General features: G+C 46.5%; 1 long non-coding RNA gene across 1 annotated transcript; it reads left to right on the plus strand.

The window, feature by feature from the left end:
* The first annotated feature begins 15063 nt into the window (after window positions 1-15063).
* Window positions 15064-17048, plus strand: LOC144153053 (uncharacterized). The gene is made up of 3 exons (XR_013319288.1): window positions 15064-15186; window positions 16582-16723; window positions 16913-17048. It is a non-coding gene; the product is annotated as an uncharacterized LOC144153053 (long non-coding RNA).
* The last annotated feature ends 375 nt before the right edge of the window (window positions 17049-17423 follow it).

Here is a 17423-nt window from a genome sequence, read left to right on the forward strand (position 1 = left end):
GAAACCGTTGGAGGGCAGAGGTATACAGCTTTGCTGTAAGAGTCTCCTTGAAGCACGAAGCTCACGAGGGCGAGGGGTGAACCAGTGCCCGGTGTTTTTTTAGTACGCGTTACGAAGCGCTCCAGCGCGAGGCGTAAACGAGTGTCCCGGTGTTTTTAAAGACGATAGTCTTTCTTGGGCTACTTAAACCCAGAAATTTTGGTGTGTCTGTATGTCTGTCTGTCTGTCCGTCTGTCTGTCTGTCTGTGACTCGATTCAGCCACCCGGCCAAGGTAAAATTGATATTTCGCAATAGTCCTATATACTCACAGCCACATGTAAACGTCTAAGCCCGGTTCATATGTTCATACTTGTCAACTTTGTTAAACAAGAACAAGACATTACGCAAATATAAGACAGGAAATTAGCACACAAGGGATATTTACAGTGTTCCTTTATTAAAAATTCATGAATACTTGGTGTTTCGACAGCAAATGATATTCTACATCTACTGCAGAAAACCGCCGCCTCCTGGCGGCATATGAAAAATCACGCGGCAACAGCAACGAAAGGTTCCACTAGCTAGGTTGCACGTTCTGCTTGGAACGCACGTGGAGCACGGTCACGCGGCTGTATAAACCTTCTAGTGGGCCGCCTCCATTCACGCGCGTCTCCGCCGTACTGCAGCGCTGGCATCAAGGAACCTGGCCTGTAGCAGTGGAACGCGGTAAATTCAAATCGCCTTGCGCAAAACTTTAGTGTGTTTACCTTGGAATGAGCGCGACGGTACAGGAACAGCATGAGAGGTGAGCGGGAAAGCAAAGGGGGGCATTTCCTTGGCAAATGTCTGCAAAGGCTATCGTCTTTTGACGACATTTGCAACGAAAGGAGCAGGTACGCGGCCAATTTTTAAGTACGCGTTATGTCCTAGCGCGAGGCGTAAATGACTTTCCGGGGGTTTTAGTACCTGGACTCCATAAGATGACGATTACAACGACGACGGATGACGATAGCAAGCGCCAACAGCCCCATACCTCAAGGGGCTTCGTCTTTAACAAGAAATGGGCGGGCGAATCACTACCTACTTTCCCGCCCTGAACTTACAGTGCACTGAACTAATGAGCCGCTTGTTGCGATTGACTGGGGGCAAATAAATACAAAAAAAATTCCCGCGCCTTCCCGCGAGGGGAACACGAGTAAATGCAGAGCATTGGGGCCTCAGTACTGATTGAAGGCAGTGTTGCTTCCATCGCTTCTTCCGTGATGCTGGAGTAGCAGACACGAGTAAACGTGGGCACGAGCGTCAACCAAGGAAGGAAGGAGCAACGCAGTGACTGAAACACGAGTGACCGCTAGCCGCTATATTTGCAGCGCGCGCAGTAGAGGGAGAGCAGTACGGGGGGGGGGGGGAGAGCGCGCATGCGCAAGCAGCGCGCCCTTCTACGCCCCACCGCGCTGCTATCACGCACCTGTTACGCCGAGACCGCGACGGAGCGAACGGGCTGACTACGACGCATGCGCGCGCCAGCTGCTGTTGAGAGATAGGAAGGAAGGAGAGGTGCACCTGCTGCGGACGCGAAACTGTTGACACCGTCCGACGCAGGAACAGGCGAGGCTAAGAAATGCTCTGCATTTAACATGAAATAGTGATAATGGGCTTGCCGAACGGGCTATATGCGCCCGTATTTCGTGGGTATTATATTTATCGCAAAAAGAATGGTGGGGGAAACAATGAGTGTCACAAAACGAACAAGTAAACATAAAAGCAGTGTGTATGGCAGACGCGGCATAACGCAATCGTCGGGCGCGTCGGGCTTGTCTGACACGACACTGACCAGCTGGCCTAAGTGACGCTGCGTCTTACGCGCTCCTGGGGCCGAATTCTCTGAAAAACGGGCGTCGCTTTGAAACGTCGGGGTAGCGCCATGCAAATGCATGCGTTCTGAGGTTGGGGCCGTCGCTTTGGGGCGTGTTGCGAAGGGACTGAGCCACAGAACAGCAGTGTGACAAGGGCTTGAAGCTACAAGCAAAACGAGGGGGGGGGGCAGGGGGTGTCACTTCGCGCTCTTGCCACAGTGCTTTTCTGCGGCTCAGCCCCTTCGCAAAACACCCCAAAGCGATGGCCCCAACCTCAGAACGCATGCATTTGCATGGCGCTACCCCGTCGTTTCAAAGCGACGCCCAGTCATTTTAGAGAATTCGGCCCCTGTTTGTCGAATCATAGCGAAAGTATCACGAAACGATTACTATCAACCGCAACAAAAATACGGCAGGTACGAGTTCAGTCACAACTAAACCGAATGCCAAGAGCGGTCCTTGGGCGGTACCGCTGCGCTAACTAGGATTTCAGATGTTAGGTGAGGCAACAAAAAAGTTAATTCTTGACAAAGCTGCAGCGTCAGTCAACATACCACATTTTATTTTAAGCACCTGCGCACAATACGTCATTGCTGACGTCACAAACATACGATGCAGCGAGTGAATTGAAGTTTTTATTGGAACTGTTTCATTGCTCAGTTAATAAAGCATCTTTCGCTGTGGGATAACCGCTGAGGGTTCAACAAAAAATCAAATCTTTGGAATAAAACAAACCAGTTTTTTGTCCTCACGGCCCCTCTAAAGTTCCGAAAATTAAAAGTTTGGTGAGTTTACGCACCGACGCTACTGCTGTGCTATGAGGCCCAGGTTTTCGGAATAATGTTGAATACCTCGTTATCTTTAGCTTGCGCAGAAATCTTGGCACCCGAACGTTTTTTTATTTTTGCCGGCACCTGAAAAGTGGACGCCGCGGCCGAAAACCAAACCCGAGACCTTGGGCTCAGCAGTCGCTCCTTAGATTGCCTTGTTAGAATCACACGGACACCACTTTTAATGCAAACTTCACTCAAATAAGCTATATAATAAGAAAAAAAGGAACGGCCATGCGAGTCATTAGATCATTTCCCGCATTAGAACCTATGACGTAGTACGTACAGCTGAGCGATTGGCTGATGCAGGCAAAAGCAAACAAAAGTAATGCAGGGGTTATATGCTTGCAGAAAGAGGTATTTTCTCTTCAATGTGATGAATACCAATTTTATAGTGGTAAGAATGGTGGGGTAGACAATATAATTTACGAAAGTATCCGTGAACAGAAGTACCCGCACGAACTGTTGTTTGTACTGCGCGTGCGCTATGCTTGTTATAGCTGCACAGCAGTCTGGCCACGGGGCGGCCTCTCTCGCATCCACCGTGGTCCCACGTAATTCGCGCCAGCAGCGCCAAATCCTCCCCTAGTAGTACGTGGCCTCTGAGAAACGTTGCATTAATCGCCATGGCAACGAGTGGCGAGGGGGGAAAGGGCGTTCGCTGACGTCGCGGACGCTGCTGACGTCATTTATCCCGCGGCAGCCAGGCCGTTCCGCCGCGCGTCCAACTTTCGCTTCTGCCGCCGGTCGCTGCCTCATGGGCCGCTCGGCAGTGGCACCAGGCGCGAAAGTTGGACGAGTTGCGCCGATGACTCGAAATGGCCGCCGCCCGTCGTTTCTTATGTGTGCAACAACGTGTTGAATAATTGAACGAAGAAAACATGTAGGTAATAGTACGTTTTCTGGTGTCGAATTGTTGTCTTTGTGGCGATAATAATTGGAGGGTGACACAAACATTATTTTTGCTATGCATTTATTCAAAATTCATATGAGGGCGTCTTTGATTCGAAGTCATGAAAACACATGTAGTAAACCAATATATTGCACATACATTTTATGTACACAGTATTCGACTAAGCAAAAATATGACATATGCAAATTTAGGCATACAATATTGTACAATAGGGAAAAAACGTGCTACATACACATTTACAATAACACGGTTAGGCGGGCTAGTTGGTATTCTGAATTCATGGCTGTAACTTTTGCGCAACTTTACACGGTGACAGGTACAGGTCTTCGAGTCCCTTTTTGTATCGGTCTCCATCTAAAGTTGCGCAAAAGTTACAGCCATGAATACACATTTAGGTACACAATACTTGATTACGAAAGAAGAACTTCGAAAGTTCTAGTCCCTACACAGATTTTTTTTTCGCGCACACCTCGGCTGGAGAAGAAAAGAACTTGAAAGTTCCACTCAATGTATACTTATTTCTTGGGCTCACCTCGAGACAGGAATGTTCTTTAGACATTAAAAAAATTCGTTTCAGTTTAGAGACACAATTATTGGGAATCTATATGTTAAAAGAAAGCACGCACAGGTATGCTTCAAGCCCTGCCTTTCGGGCGAGTTAACGCAAACTCTGAAAGAAAGCGCTGACCCGCCCATTAACCTGCATACACTTCCGAGAAATCATGTTCACACCAACAAAATGCAGCCATAAAAATTGTTGCAACACAATGACCGCACTGTAGACACTCTTTGCTGGATTATATCTACGTACAAAAACAATGCCCAACCATGCGCACGTCGTAGAACACAGAACACAAATCGAACGCACCCGTCTTTTCTTTTAATGGCGCGTGAATTAACAGTCTGCTTACCGGGGGTGGGAGGGAAGGCGGGGGGGGAGAAGACACCCAGAAAAAAAGAAGCTTTCCTGTATTTTAAGCCGCAGATATCGGCCAGGTTGTTACAAGCTACCCTCTAACTCGTGTCTGGGCAGCGCCTCTTATCTCATCCTGTCCGATACGGCTTGACCATTCTAACTTCAGAACTATGGAACACCAAACCCATTCGCGATAAGATGACAAGGCGCGGGCGCGCAGTTTAGATTGAACAGCAAAGCCGGCAATGCTACTTGGTTTTATTTATTTTTTAATGAGCGAAACGCTTGCAATGGCGGCTGCAGACAACGCATGTATTTCGGTTTGGCCTTCCACTGTTTCATGTGAAAATCGACTTGCATTGAACACCGCGGAGTTACGTCAGATTTTTCGGAGCTCTGAAGCAACGCTTGGCAGTAGTTTCGCCGCAAATATACGTTTTGGAGCAAGACGGGGGAGGAAAAAATGCTTAGGGCCCAGCACCTCCACGCCATCAATCGATGTGGTAGTATGTACGCCATGAAAGGCAAGAAGCGCGTACAGTTGAGCTTGCCTTCTTTGTGAGCAGGTGCTTCGTGATAACATTGGATGGATTGAGGAGAGTCACCGGAAGAAACGTCCAATGAAGTCGCAAACCATCCTCGACTTGGGGCCCAAACCTAGACTCATACCTGCTGCACGAAACAACAAAAAATACCTTGATAAGTATACTGAATCGACGTTCCAGCAGTTACTAAGGCAATCATCAAAAAACGGCAATGCCACCACAAATTGATCTTGCGAGCAAGTGTGTGCGTGCCAAAGACGCGTTTACTTCTACTAAAACTTTGCGTACCTGCACAGCTGGGATATATTTGCACATTAGTTTCCACTCCAAGACGAGTGACATGTCTCATTAACTTCACGTTACATCCGCGAATTATTTTGAAAACGCAAGAGTGCAATCAGTCGGCTTTTAAGGAATTCACTGTAACTTGTACAAAGCTAATTTGCTTACCTGTCGTCTTTGGAGAAGGCGAGAAACTTGGTCGAACTGTACCGCCCTGTGTTGCTGCACCACAGAGCTGCGCAGGAGTGGTAGCACTCCTTCCTCCGCTGCCCCATATTTAGAATACATTCGAATGTATTTTATAATGCAGCGAAACTTTCCGCCCGTGGAAGCGTTTAGGCAACCCGCGCAACCCTTCGCACGCCGGCTCGCTCACGCACGTACCGAACTGGACCGCCGTGCGCGCCGAGAGAAAGAAAAAAAAAATATTGGCGCCGGTGAGCTATTGCGCATGCGTGAGGAGGCGCGGAAGCGTTGACGGTGTGGAAAGAAAGAAACACTGAGGGAAAGGGAAGGGCCACGCCGCAGCACCGTGCCGCTAGGATCGCCAGAATTTCGGAAACCGAAACTAGCCAAAGTCGCCGACCAGTGGTCTGGCGCTTTGGGGTTGTCTCACATGACACAGGAAGACTGGCGTAAACGACGTTGCCTTACGTGACCCTTTTTCTCGAGCATACCCCATGTTTCACCAAACGATTACTACCTACCGTACCAAAAAACTTAGTGCCCTTCGACTCTGTGAAGAAGGATGGCCTGCAAAGCAGCACGTCCTCCACGGAGTGCAAGGAACAAAACACGTTTGTTTGAGATTTATGACTGTGCATACTTCGTAGCCAATTACCTGAATGAAGTTTGGATAAGCCCCGAGCTTTATCCTAGCGGAAAAACGTACAGCTGTCTTTTTCCCTCCCGCGTCGTGATTGATTGATTCTAGGTTTAACGCGCCAACGCAACGCAGGCGATCAGGAGCGCCGTTGTGGAGGGCTGCGGGTTAATTTTGATCACCTGGGGATCTTTAATGTGGCCCGAAATCTCGTACGCACACGGGCTTTTTTGCGTTTCGCCTCCATGAGAAAAGCAACCCTCCCGCATCGTGGGCATCCTACCGTTTGTGTAACACGCCAACCCAATTCACTCTACCACAGATGACACCGGAGCGGTCGCATTGGGCTGCTTGACGGCCACGTTGAACATCACGCCGACACAACGCACATGTCGCCAGTAAGGGTATGAAACCCATATCTGCGCGTGCCGCCCCTCCCACCGCCCCCCTCTCCCAAATCACCACCACCATCATCATCATCATCAGCCTATCTACGCCCACTGCAGGGCAAAGGCCTCTCCCATTATTCTCCAATTACGTCGGTCCTGTGCCAACTGTGACCAATTTATCCCCGCAAACTTCTTGATCTCATCTGCCAATCTAACTTTCTGCCGCCCCCTGCAGCGCTTGCCTTCTTTAGGGATCCACTCTGTTACCCTTAATGACCTGCGGTTATCTTGCCTTCGCATTACATACCCTGCCCATGTCCATTTCTTCTTCTTAATCTCTACTAATATGTCCTTAACACGTGTTTGTTCCCTGACCCACTCCGCTTTCTTCTTGTCCCTTAATGTTACACCTATCGTTTTACGCTCCATTGCAAGCTGAGTCGCTCTCAATTTAAGTTGAACCCTCTTAGTGAGCCTCCAAGTTTCTGCCCCGTAGGTGAGTACCGATAAGATGCAGCTGTCATACACTTTCTTCTTCAGCGACAATGGTAGGCTGCTATTCTTTATCTGAGAATGCCTGCCATATGCACCCCACCCAATTTTGACCCTTCTAATTATATCTGCCTCATGGTTGGGATCTGGGGTCACAACTTGGCCTAAGTAGATATATTCGCTTACCATTTCCACTGCCTCGCCACCTACCTCAAACCGCTGTGCTGTCCCGAGGTTATTGATCACTACTTTAATTTTCTGCATATTAATTTTCAGGCCCACGGTTCTACTCTGTTCGTGCAGTGCGGAAAGCACGCTTTGCAATTCGTCCCCCGAGTTACGTAGCAAGGCAATGTCATAAGCAAATCTAAGGTTGCTGAGGTATTCTCCATTAACCCTTACTCCCACCTGCTCCCAATCCTACGTTCTGAATACTTCTTGTAAACATGCTGTGAATAACATTGGAGATATTGTGTCTCCTTGTCTAACACTCTTCCTTATAGGTATTTTACTGCTCTCCTTATGGAGGATGATGGTAGCTGTGGACCCATTGTAGATATCCTCTAGTATTCTTACATAATGCTCATCTACCCCCTGGTTCCGTAATGCCTGAATGACTGCTAGGGTTTCGACGGAGTCAAATGCTTTCTCATAATCTATGAAGGCTATATATAGGGGTTCAGTATACTCAGCGCACTTCTCTATCACCTAATTGATCTTGTGAATATGGTCCATTGTTGAATAACCTTTACGGAACCCTGCTTGTTCTTTAGGTGTACTGAAATCTAAGGTTGCAGAAATTCTGTTAGCGATTACCTTGGTAAGTACCTTGTAGACGACTGAAAGTAAGCTGATCGGCCTGTAATTTTTCAAGTGTTTCATGTCGCCTTTCTTATGGATTAGGATGATGTTCGCGTTCTTCCAAGATTCCGGTACACTTGCGGTCATTAGGCATTGCGTATACAGGTTTGCCAGTTTTCAAGTACAATTTCTCCGCCATCCTTCAAGAGGTCTGCTGTTATCTGATCCTCACCAAGTGCTTTGCCCCCTTTCATTTCTTTCAAAGCATTCCTTACTTCTTCGGTCGTTACTGGTGGGATGTCTATCTCCTCTGAACTACTGTCTCGTTCGACATTATCCTGGATGTCCCGGCTACTGTACAGATCCCTGTAGAACTCCTGGGCCACCGTGACTATTTTATCCCTATTTGTGATAACATTGCCTTGCTTATCTTTAAGTGCATACATCTGATTTTTCCTCACGCCAAGACGCCTCTTCACAGCTTTCAGGCTACCTCCGTTCTTTACAGCGTATTCGATCCTCCCCATATTATACTTCCGTATGTCAGCTGTCTTACGCTTATTGCTTAACTTCGAAAGCTCCGCTAGTTCTATTCTGTCAGCTGCGGTAGAGATTGACATGGTTTGCCGTTTCCTAATTAGATCTTTCGTCTCCTGTGAAAGTTTGCCAGTATCCTGTCTAGCCATAGTGCCCCCGACTTCTACTGCACACTCCGTGATAATACGTGTAAGGTTGTCGCTGGCTTCCTGTGTCGTAAGCTCGGCTTCCTCGTTAAGAGCTGAATATCGGTTCTGCAGCGCGATCCTGAATTCTTCTACTTTACGTCTTACTGTTAGCTCATTTATCCGCTTCTTTCGTACTGGCTTGTTGAGGTTCCTCCCCAGATCCAGCCTAATTCAAGATTTCACCATGCATGCACAACCGTGCATGCACAAACCGGCAACCGGTCATGCGCGTGTGCTTAGAAGTGAAAGATACTGTCGAAAATGTAGTTCTGAAATCCCTTCAAGCTTAACGATTGATATTGGCTTATGTCGGCGTTCCAAGCGGGCAAGTCTCTGTTCATACGGGAGGGATTCGCAGCTACACGACCGGCTAGAACTTGAGGCGGCAATGCTGGCGGCAGCGACTTTCCCTGGTTTTCGCACCCATTCACACTTCTGTCCTGGCTGATGCTTCTTAAGTTTCCGCACTTCTTCCTCAAAGCGAGTGACATGCGTTCATCTAATAGCGAGTTAACGCCTCGAGGGCTTGGACATGTATACTAGTGGACACACATGTGGGTGTCTATTTCGGTCGCTGCCTAGTCGTAGGCATCTCATTGTGCAACACACCAACCCAGACCCAAACCGCTCGATTGCGGAGTACAGCTGACTGGGCGCATTTAGCCATGACACTGCCTCGTTTAAATCTCCAACCACCACAACGGGTATGTCATAGGTAGCGGCTTTAAGCCCTACTGTGCACGCATGCCCCCCTCCACCCCTTCACCCCCAACCCGCGCACGCCTAAACCGACAAAGGGGTATAGGCGCCTAATTAGGCGGGGAATACACTGGCGAATGGAGAGATAAAGACTTTATATGCGACCAGACTAAGACCTATTATTATTGTTCCGCCAGAAGAACTACGACCAGCTGGTCAACGAGGGCCGCCGACGAGACGATGTTGCTCGGAATGACTCTCAAGCTCAGGAATAATGTGCTCACGCCGCCGTTCCAACAGGGCAAGTTGCTTTCAACCGACCGGGGCGCGCTTCTTGTGGGCGAGATTGAACTTGAAGCGGCAACGGCCGTAGCTACATTCTCGGTGGCGGCAGCTGTGGCGGCGGCTTTCGGGCGTCTTTACACCCATTCGCGCTTGTCTTGATACTCCGCAATCATGGGATAATGGCGCTACGGCTGCTGTCAGCCGACTGCAAAATAGCGGGTAAAAAGTTGGATGCATGCTTTAATTAGAAGAATTTATTAGAACTTCCCGAGAAGCGATTAATTTTAACTAAAAAAACAGCAAGCACTTCAAATATCAAGAGACATCGAACATTTCTCTATAGCAATGAGCTCTATATTGTTGTGTTTTGTTATTTTTGCAGTTACCACCTTGGAATTTTTGACGACGTTTCCCCTAGCCGCCAAAGAGGAGCCGTTAACACTTGCGAAGGAAAACGTAGAGCGAACTTGTGCGCTTTCCTTCTCTATCCGATAGGTTTATTTCTGCTGTGCATAAAGAGATTATGTTTTATAGGATATGTCCACCTCATGCATTAACATACCCACACAAGTACCATTTGTGTTACGATCATAACATTCATTTAACCTTAACAGTTATTACAATATTCGTAATGCATACATCTGTGTCGATCAAATGCTGGCAAATTGTTATTGTAAGGAACAAGTGCTGCGTTATAAGGTAGCAAGTTGTATGCATGTGTGCGTGCCCTGTATGGATTGGTATGAATGATAACTTAATTTGTCTTCATGTAGCTTATAGCTTACTTTTTTGTCAATCATAATGAAAAGTCTGTTTTAATGCTGATGAGCGCAGCTACACTCTTAATCTGGTTCCATATAAGTTCCAGTTAAAAAGGGTGATCCATATATTTTATGTGGATCCAAACGAAAGAATAAATGGAACGAAGCATATAGGTGGATCTTATCTGGAACCGTCAGCTTGTTTTCTTTATGTTCGCGGTTTTTATCTGGAACCGAAGAAATAGGGTCATGCGATGTCGGCGGTTCCGGCTACTGTTCCACTTATGTCCCAGTAAACGGTTGGGGAGAGTGCGTTTGTATATTTTTTGTTCATGTCTTGTTCCACATAACTCGTGCATGGCAGTGAAGTATGCTCTCTTTCATGCATCAACTGGAACAATGAACCGCATATATATTAGGTGCTTCTTGACCCAAGATGCACGTGCGCGTTTAATATACACGCGCACACCGCACATAAAATTTAATGAACTTCGCCGACATCTATGAAACTGCCTTGCAGCAGTTAACTTTCATAATACAGCTAAGCTGTGTAGTTTTGGTGATGTCCTTTGACAGAAAACGAAATCCCACTTTTTTGTCAACGCCGTACAAAGCATTAAAAATGTCGAGAGGAGGATATCTTAGGCAAAAGAAGAAATTGCAGGAAGCCATTTCCACGTGTTCTGCGGCACCCAAACCGCTTTCGTGAACATCGTATTTTTGTAATTTGAGGTGTCAAGTATACAAAATCACCAGTGACTTCAATTTGAGAAGGACTAAACGTCTTCCCTTTCCCCGTCTGCCATTCGGGCAAAGCCATAGCTGCTATAGCGCTGAATAATTCGTGGTGCTTTTGTGAACATCTTCATTACGAAATACTTATTGAGGCCATTACATTTTATGCATTTGGTTTACAAAGTTTCGCAGAAACGGCAGTTTTTGTTCAACACTCAGTCATCATCTCGCTGTGGTGTAGTACGCGCTCAATGGTACACTCTTAATCTGGTTCCATGTAAGTTCCAGTTAAACGGGGCGATCCACATATTTTTATCTGGATCTAAACGAAGAATAACTGGAACGAGAGATATAAGTGGATCTTATCTGGAACTGTCCATTTGTTTTCTTTAGGTTTGTGGTTATTATGTGGAACCGAATAAATGAGGGGATGCGCTGTCGGCCGTTCCAGTTACTGTTCCACTTATGTCCCAGTAGAAATTTTGGGCAGTGCTTTTGTATATTTTTTGCTCGTGTCTTGTTCCACATAACTTGTGCGCTGCAGTGAAGTATGCACTGAATCGTGCATTAACTGGAGCAATGAACCACATATATATTTGACGCGCTTTGGCGCACAAGCGCACGCACTTGCACGCACACGCCCACAGACATAGATACAGGCACGAACGCACACCCGCGCACCCACACATACACACACACATGCATGCAGTCACACACGTACACACGCACGCACCACATAAAATTTAATAAACTTCGTCGATATCTATGGAACTGTCTTAGAGCAGTTTACTTATATAAGACGGCTAAGACGTATTTTTAGTGACGTTATTTGACAGAAAAAAAAAATATGTCCACTGCTATAACAACACCGTACAAAGCATGAAAGGTGCGAGAAAAGGGTATCTTAGCGAAAATAGAAATTCCACGAACCCCTTTCAGGTAGTCTGCGGCGCTCAGACCGCTTTAGTGAATATCGTCTTTTGCTAATTGCAGACGCGCAGTACGTCTGAAATCACCAATGACTTGAATTTGAGAGGGACCATATGTCCTCAGGTTCTCCTTCTGCGTTTTTGACAGAGCCGTGGTAGTGCAGAAGAATTCATTGGGCTTTTGTGGATACCTCATAAAGACATATATATAGTTGTTGAAACTATTGCATGTTCTGCATTTGGTTCACAAAGCGTCGCAGAAACATTGCTTTTTGCTCAATGCTCAGCCATCAGCTCGCTGTGTTGTAGTACGTGCACAATTTTAAGTGCCTTACAGGAACGTATAAATGGCTACAATCTGCTGTAAAATAGGTACTTAGTCCACGTTATTTATGCCCTGATGCGGTACATACATAGTGTTTAACCGACTGTGCCGCATTTTACACTGCACGCAGCATGTCACGCATGCAGTTATATACGCTTGGATGTTCGTTAGCATTTTTCGTCTCGTGCATGCTATTAAGGGTGACTCACCTGATCCAATTCATATGGGACTCACTAATTCATGACGCAAATTCATGAGACTTACTAATTCAAAAGCACCATGTACCGATACAAGAAGTTTTTCAAATTCACAGAAATGACACTAACGACCCCGGTTTGCTTCTAGAAATACAGTAGACCCTCGTTAAGACGAACTTGGTTAAAACGAACACTGATTAAGAACCACACAATTTTTCTCATATAACGTCCACAATGCAATACACCCCCGCTTAAGACGAATTTCGGATAATACGAATACATTTTTACGGTCCCTTCGGGTTCGTCTTAACGGGAGTCTGCTGTACATCATTTCTTTGCAGAGATAAAAAAAACAAGAAATGCATTTTGGTTTATCCAGTCTTCACTGGAAGGCGCTAGCGGTCTACCATGCGAGAGTTTTATTTCTTTGTTTCAGTAGGGAAGCGACATATATCTAAAGCAAACTAGGCCGTTGTGAATATCGGTATGTATTTGTAAAACTATTCGTATTGGTGCTCGATGGTTTTTAAGTCCGTTGGTCATGACATAGTAAGTCCGACAGGAATGCTAACAGGTGAGTCCCTTTTAATTTCCACAAGCAAAAACAAAAGACTCTTAGAAGGGAGCGGTTGACTGGGTGAACGGAACTAAACTTGGACAACTAAATATACCGCGTGATACCTGCATTATTTTGTATGTCTTAATGCAGAAATGACATTGGAATTCTTAATTATGCTGTGCAGTAACGGCAAAAATGCGCAGAATTAACTTGCCGTTGTTGTGTCTTGTCATAGTAATTGAAGTTCACTGAATGACCCGCCTCCTCCAGCTGCTTCCCCAGTTGCTGTTTTCCTGTAGTATTGGTGTTCAGTAGGGAAAAGGGCTGGGAAACGGGCCGATGTATTATTACTCGCTAATTAGCTGTAAGTGGGTATATAACGTGGGTATCTAAGAACATCGCAGTATATTTTATTGACTACGGAAAGGCTTGTTGTCAAGAAAAGCAGTAAATGAAGCCACGCCCTTTTGCGTTTATTCTAAACAGTAACGCAGAAATTGTCATCCAAAGTTAAGCTCGGATATCGCACGCACTCGCGGCCCTCCGCGAGAAACAACTTTAGCCAGTACTAGCGTCACTAAATAAAGGCTTTTAGAGTATCGGCACTCTTTTCTCTCATTGTTATGTGCCGCCGGGATTTCCATTGGTCGGTCGGCACCACGTGATGTTTGTTTACATATGGGCGCAGCCATTTTGTTTTTGGGCGCCTCTCCTCTCTCTCTCTCGGCAGCGCGGGTGCTAGAGCGGACGGTCGCACTCTGCCCGTCACAACCGGCGGCGGTTTCGTTCGGAGAGATGGCAACACTGCAAGCCAGAAACAAAATGGCCCCCATGCGCCTCCGGGTGCGCGAAGTGGCGGTACTCTTATTTAGTGACGCTAGCCAGTACTAACGCGCTAAGGCGGCTATTATCTGAGCTTTGTTTCGGCCTCAGCGGGCCCTCAGACGCATATGCCCGTTTTCCGAATCAAATAAAAGCCATCCCGTGTGCCGAGTTTGTATGAGCTCATGGAGGAAAGAAAAGGTTAGGAGAGGCCCTGACGTCACATTTGTGAAGCCGAGTCCCGCCATGACTTGAGCCCACGGAGCCCAGCACTCTATCCCATCATCCTTTGCTGTCTCCGGTTTGATTTGACTAACAAGGCGTCGCCCTGCCCTCCCGCTTCGCAGCGAAAACAGCTTCGTCGCTAATTCCTCGGTGCGATGCCATGTTCTAAGCTGTTGATTTCGCCTTCACTTTGCCCATTCTAACCCTCACCCAAAGTTTCAATCGAAAAACGGCCTTCGTTTTTGAGATAGAAGGACGATTTTTCAGCTCTTAAGCCTGGCAAAGTAGCGTTTGTCGTCGTCATAGCAACAGGCTCGCGGGATGGCGAACGCGTACGAGTTAAGGCCGCCTCCGACGGCGTAGTTTTCAAACTGGCCTAATCTAAAAATGTTTTTCGTAGCGACTGCGCTAGTTTGTAAGCGTTGCGAGGCAGCCACATACCAAGCGCCTTAAAAATTGTCTGTTCTATTTGCCAAAATTTGGCCACCGCAGTTGTAAACAAGTAAGCAACATTGTCCATGGGCTCAAGAAAAATGACGCCACTTCCTCCACACTTTTCGCAATGCATTGGGATGCTAGGGGCCTCTCCTGAGTTTCTTTCCTCCATGTATGAGCTCTTATGCGGGCGCATCGCCAAAGCCTCCGCGGGAACGAAGGTTTGCCGAAGCCATAAGGAAAAAACCGCCACTCCAGTAGCGCATTCCATGCGCACGCGTCAGCAGCAGCACCGCAGAGCTGTTTTTGCGTTGATTCACGGTACAGTGGGGCTGCAACGGGTACGACGACGACGGATGAAAATCGGGACTGCGTCAACACTTTAAACGACAGCAGCGCTCCCATCTTCCAGGATTCCCTCCGCTAATTTTACGGTCTTCCGCATGCAGCGCCACCAGTGGCATTCCCAAGCGGGTTTCTCAATTGCTCGCGCGATGTGCCTGATATTTACTAAAGAAATTCTCGGTCACGCTGTCGAGAACCGTTAGCGCCGTTAGCAGTTTGATTGGGTTGATTGCGGCGTGCGACTGCGAATTTTTTCATATCCCCGGGCTGTATTTCCTGTTCGACGAAGTGGAGTTTTGCCAGGAGGCGCAAAAAAGGTCAGTGCTGCTTATTTATGTGCTGGTAACGGTTGTTGTTCAGTGACATCCTTGTTAACTGCGTCCGATAAACATACCGCTTCTCTGCCCGTTGTTCGTGTGTCGTCCATGCTTGTGGTCGCGGCGTGTAACATTTTGTGTTGGAGAAACGTTTGCAGCCGTAATTTACCAAAACTTCCGTGTTGGTGGGTCAGAGTCGGATGGACATTTCTGACTGCGTACGTTAGCCATTGCTATAAGGAAGTTGCTGGTTAGCGCGTTTCATGATTGGATGTTCCCTTACTGTGTGGCTTTGCTTAGTTGTATATTGACCGTTGCTGTGTATCTCTGCGGTAGCGAATCTTCTCGGGTTAGTCGCTCCCGATAATCGCGCGTGCACACGTGTACACCTTCCAATCAAGTTTGTCGGAGCGTCCGTCCTTAGATTTATTGGTATTTTTAAAACTTGCGTGGTAACTGCGGCGTTGTGTTAGTCTGCTGAGTAGAATGCATTTACTGTGCTTACCAGACCGCGAGTCTTCGATCTATGTACTGAAGAAGTGCAGCTTGCTGGGCCAGTTGGTACATTTTGAAGGTGAAAAAACCAGCGAAATAGACGGAAGACGTAGAAGAGACGAGACAACACGTCTCGTCTCGTCTACGTCTTCCGTCTATTTCGCTGGTTTTTTCACCTTCGATCTATACCGTTGCGCGCAAGGTAGACGCTATTTCGAGTTGTGTTGATGTGCTTTCAAGGCGTCATCTTAGGTTTATATGTTCCATGTTTTATGTTTATGTTCCATGTTTCTTTCAATTCCTTTGACCAATTGAGATGATCTATTTTAAATAACATTGCCTGAAGTGTAGAGAAATAGAAGGGACAGTTGTTGTCTTAGCAGTACCGCAGTAACAAACGTTTTTTTGTCGAGGGGAAGAAATGTGGAAACACGCAGCGGGTATATAGAAAGTGTGCTGCCGTTTCTATGCTGTTAATGTCAGTGGTAACTTGAGGCTTCTGGATAATTATCCAATATCCATAATTAGTGGCCGCGTTAGAAATAAGCCACTCTTGCATTTTTATGCCGTCAATGTCGGTGGTAACCCGAGAGTCGAAGTAATTTCCGACAACGCTCAGGTGATAAGTTCTTGCATAACTATGTGCACCCAACATTAACCCATTTCTGTGCTTCCTTGAACTTAGAAAATTTACCGCGAAAGCAGATTGCTACATTCTGTATTCGATCTGTATAACCTGTCCAGATGCAGACTATGGCTGACTGTGGAGACATTTGTCTCTACACTGGTAGTTTGCGATAATTGTTTTCCTTTGTCTGAAGAACTGAAATTAAAACGAATTATTTCCATTCCTTACATATACCTCTGAAATCATGGCTGTGGCATTCACTGTAACTGAAGACATCGTCGGCACGCCGAGGCATCGTCGTGACAAGTGTGGCAGATTATGAATGCATTGTGGAAGTCATAAAGCCACGAAAGTGTGTCTCTTGAGTGTTGCGTATTATACAGACGGTCACCCCTCCGCATGGAGCAATGACAGGTGGGCCTAAAAATGTTGAAATATTTTTATATTTAAAATTGTTTCGCCTGAAAACGTTACCAGGGCTCGTGCTGCAAAATAAATTTTAGCACAACTAATCAGGCATTGTACGAGATCTTGTAGTAATCCCTTCTTGAAGGGAAGCGTAAATGTATGCTTCGATATTTTTATAGTGTTTTTATTTTCTAGAAAATAGGGCGGACCGGGACTTAAAACAATGGAACAAGGAATGCATACTGCCATTTTCCTGGTTCCTGAAGGCGTGTGTTCACAAAAAGGAAACACATAAAAGCCATTGTACGGGATGAAATCATTGCATTCTACAAGTAAGTACGCACTCGCAGTTCTGGAACTTTGATGGTCCCTTTTTAGGTAGTTGCAATATACGTAATGGCTTCGGAACACCATTTCAGTGAAAACTTGACCTGTAGGTGAAAACGACAGTAAAAACTTTTGGGAACACGTTGGCAAAACGTTCCTGGAAATGCACTCCGAGGAGGCCCTGCGAGGAACGCCTGCATCTTAATTTTCGTTGGGTAAGTTGGCATTTTATTTTTGTGGGACTCAATTTATGGTAGTGTTTATTGAAGCTGGCATTTTATTTTGGCGGGACTGAATTTGTGGTAGTTTTCTTTGTAGCAAAATCTTACTGTTAAAAATAAATCGTGGACTCCAATATTGGAAATACCTTCACATTCAG

This window comes from Haemaphysalis longicornis, unplaced genomic scaffold (assembly GCF_048455015.1).
Source record: "Haemaphysalis longicornis isolate Haplotype H1 unplaced genomic scaffold, Haemaphysalis longicornis Haplotype H1 scaffold_9, whole genome shotgun sequence".
In the NCBI taxonomy this organism is placed as follows: domain Eukaryota; kingdom Metazoa; phylum Arthropoda; class Arachnida; order Ixodida; family Ixodidae; genus Haemaphysalis; species Haemaphysalis longicornis.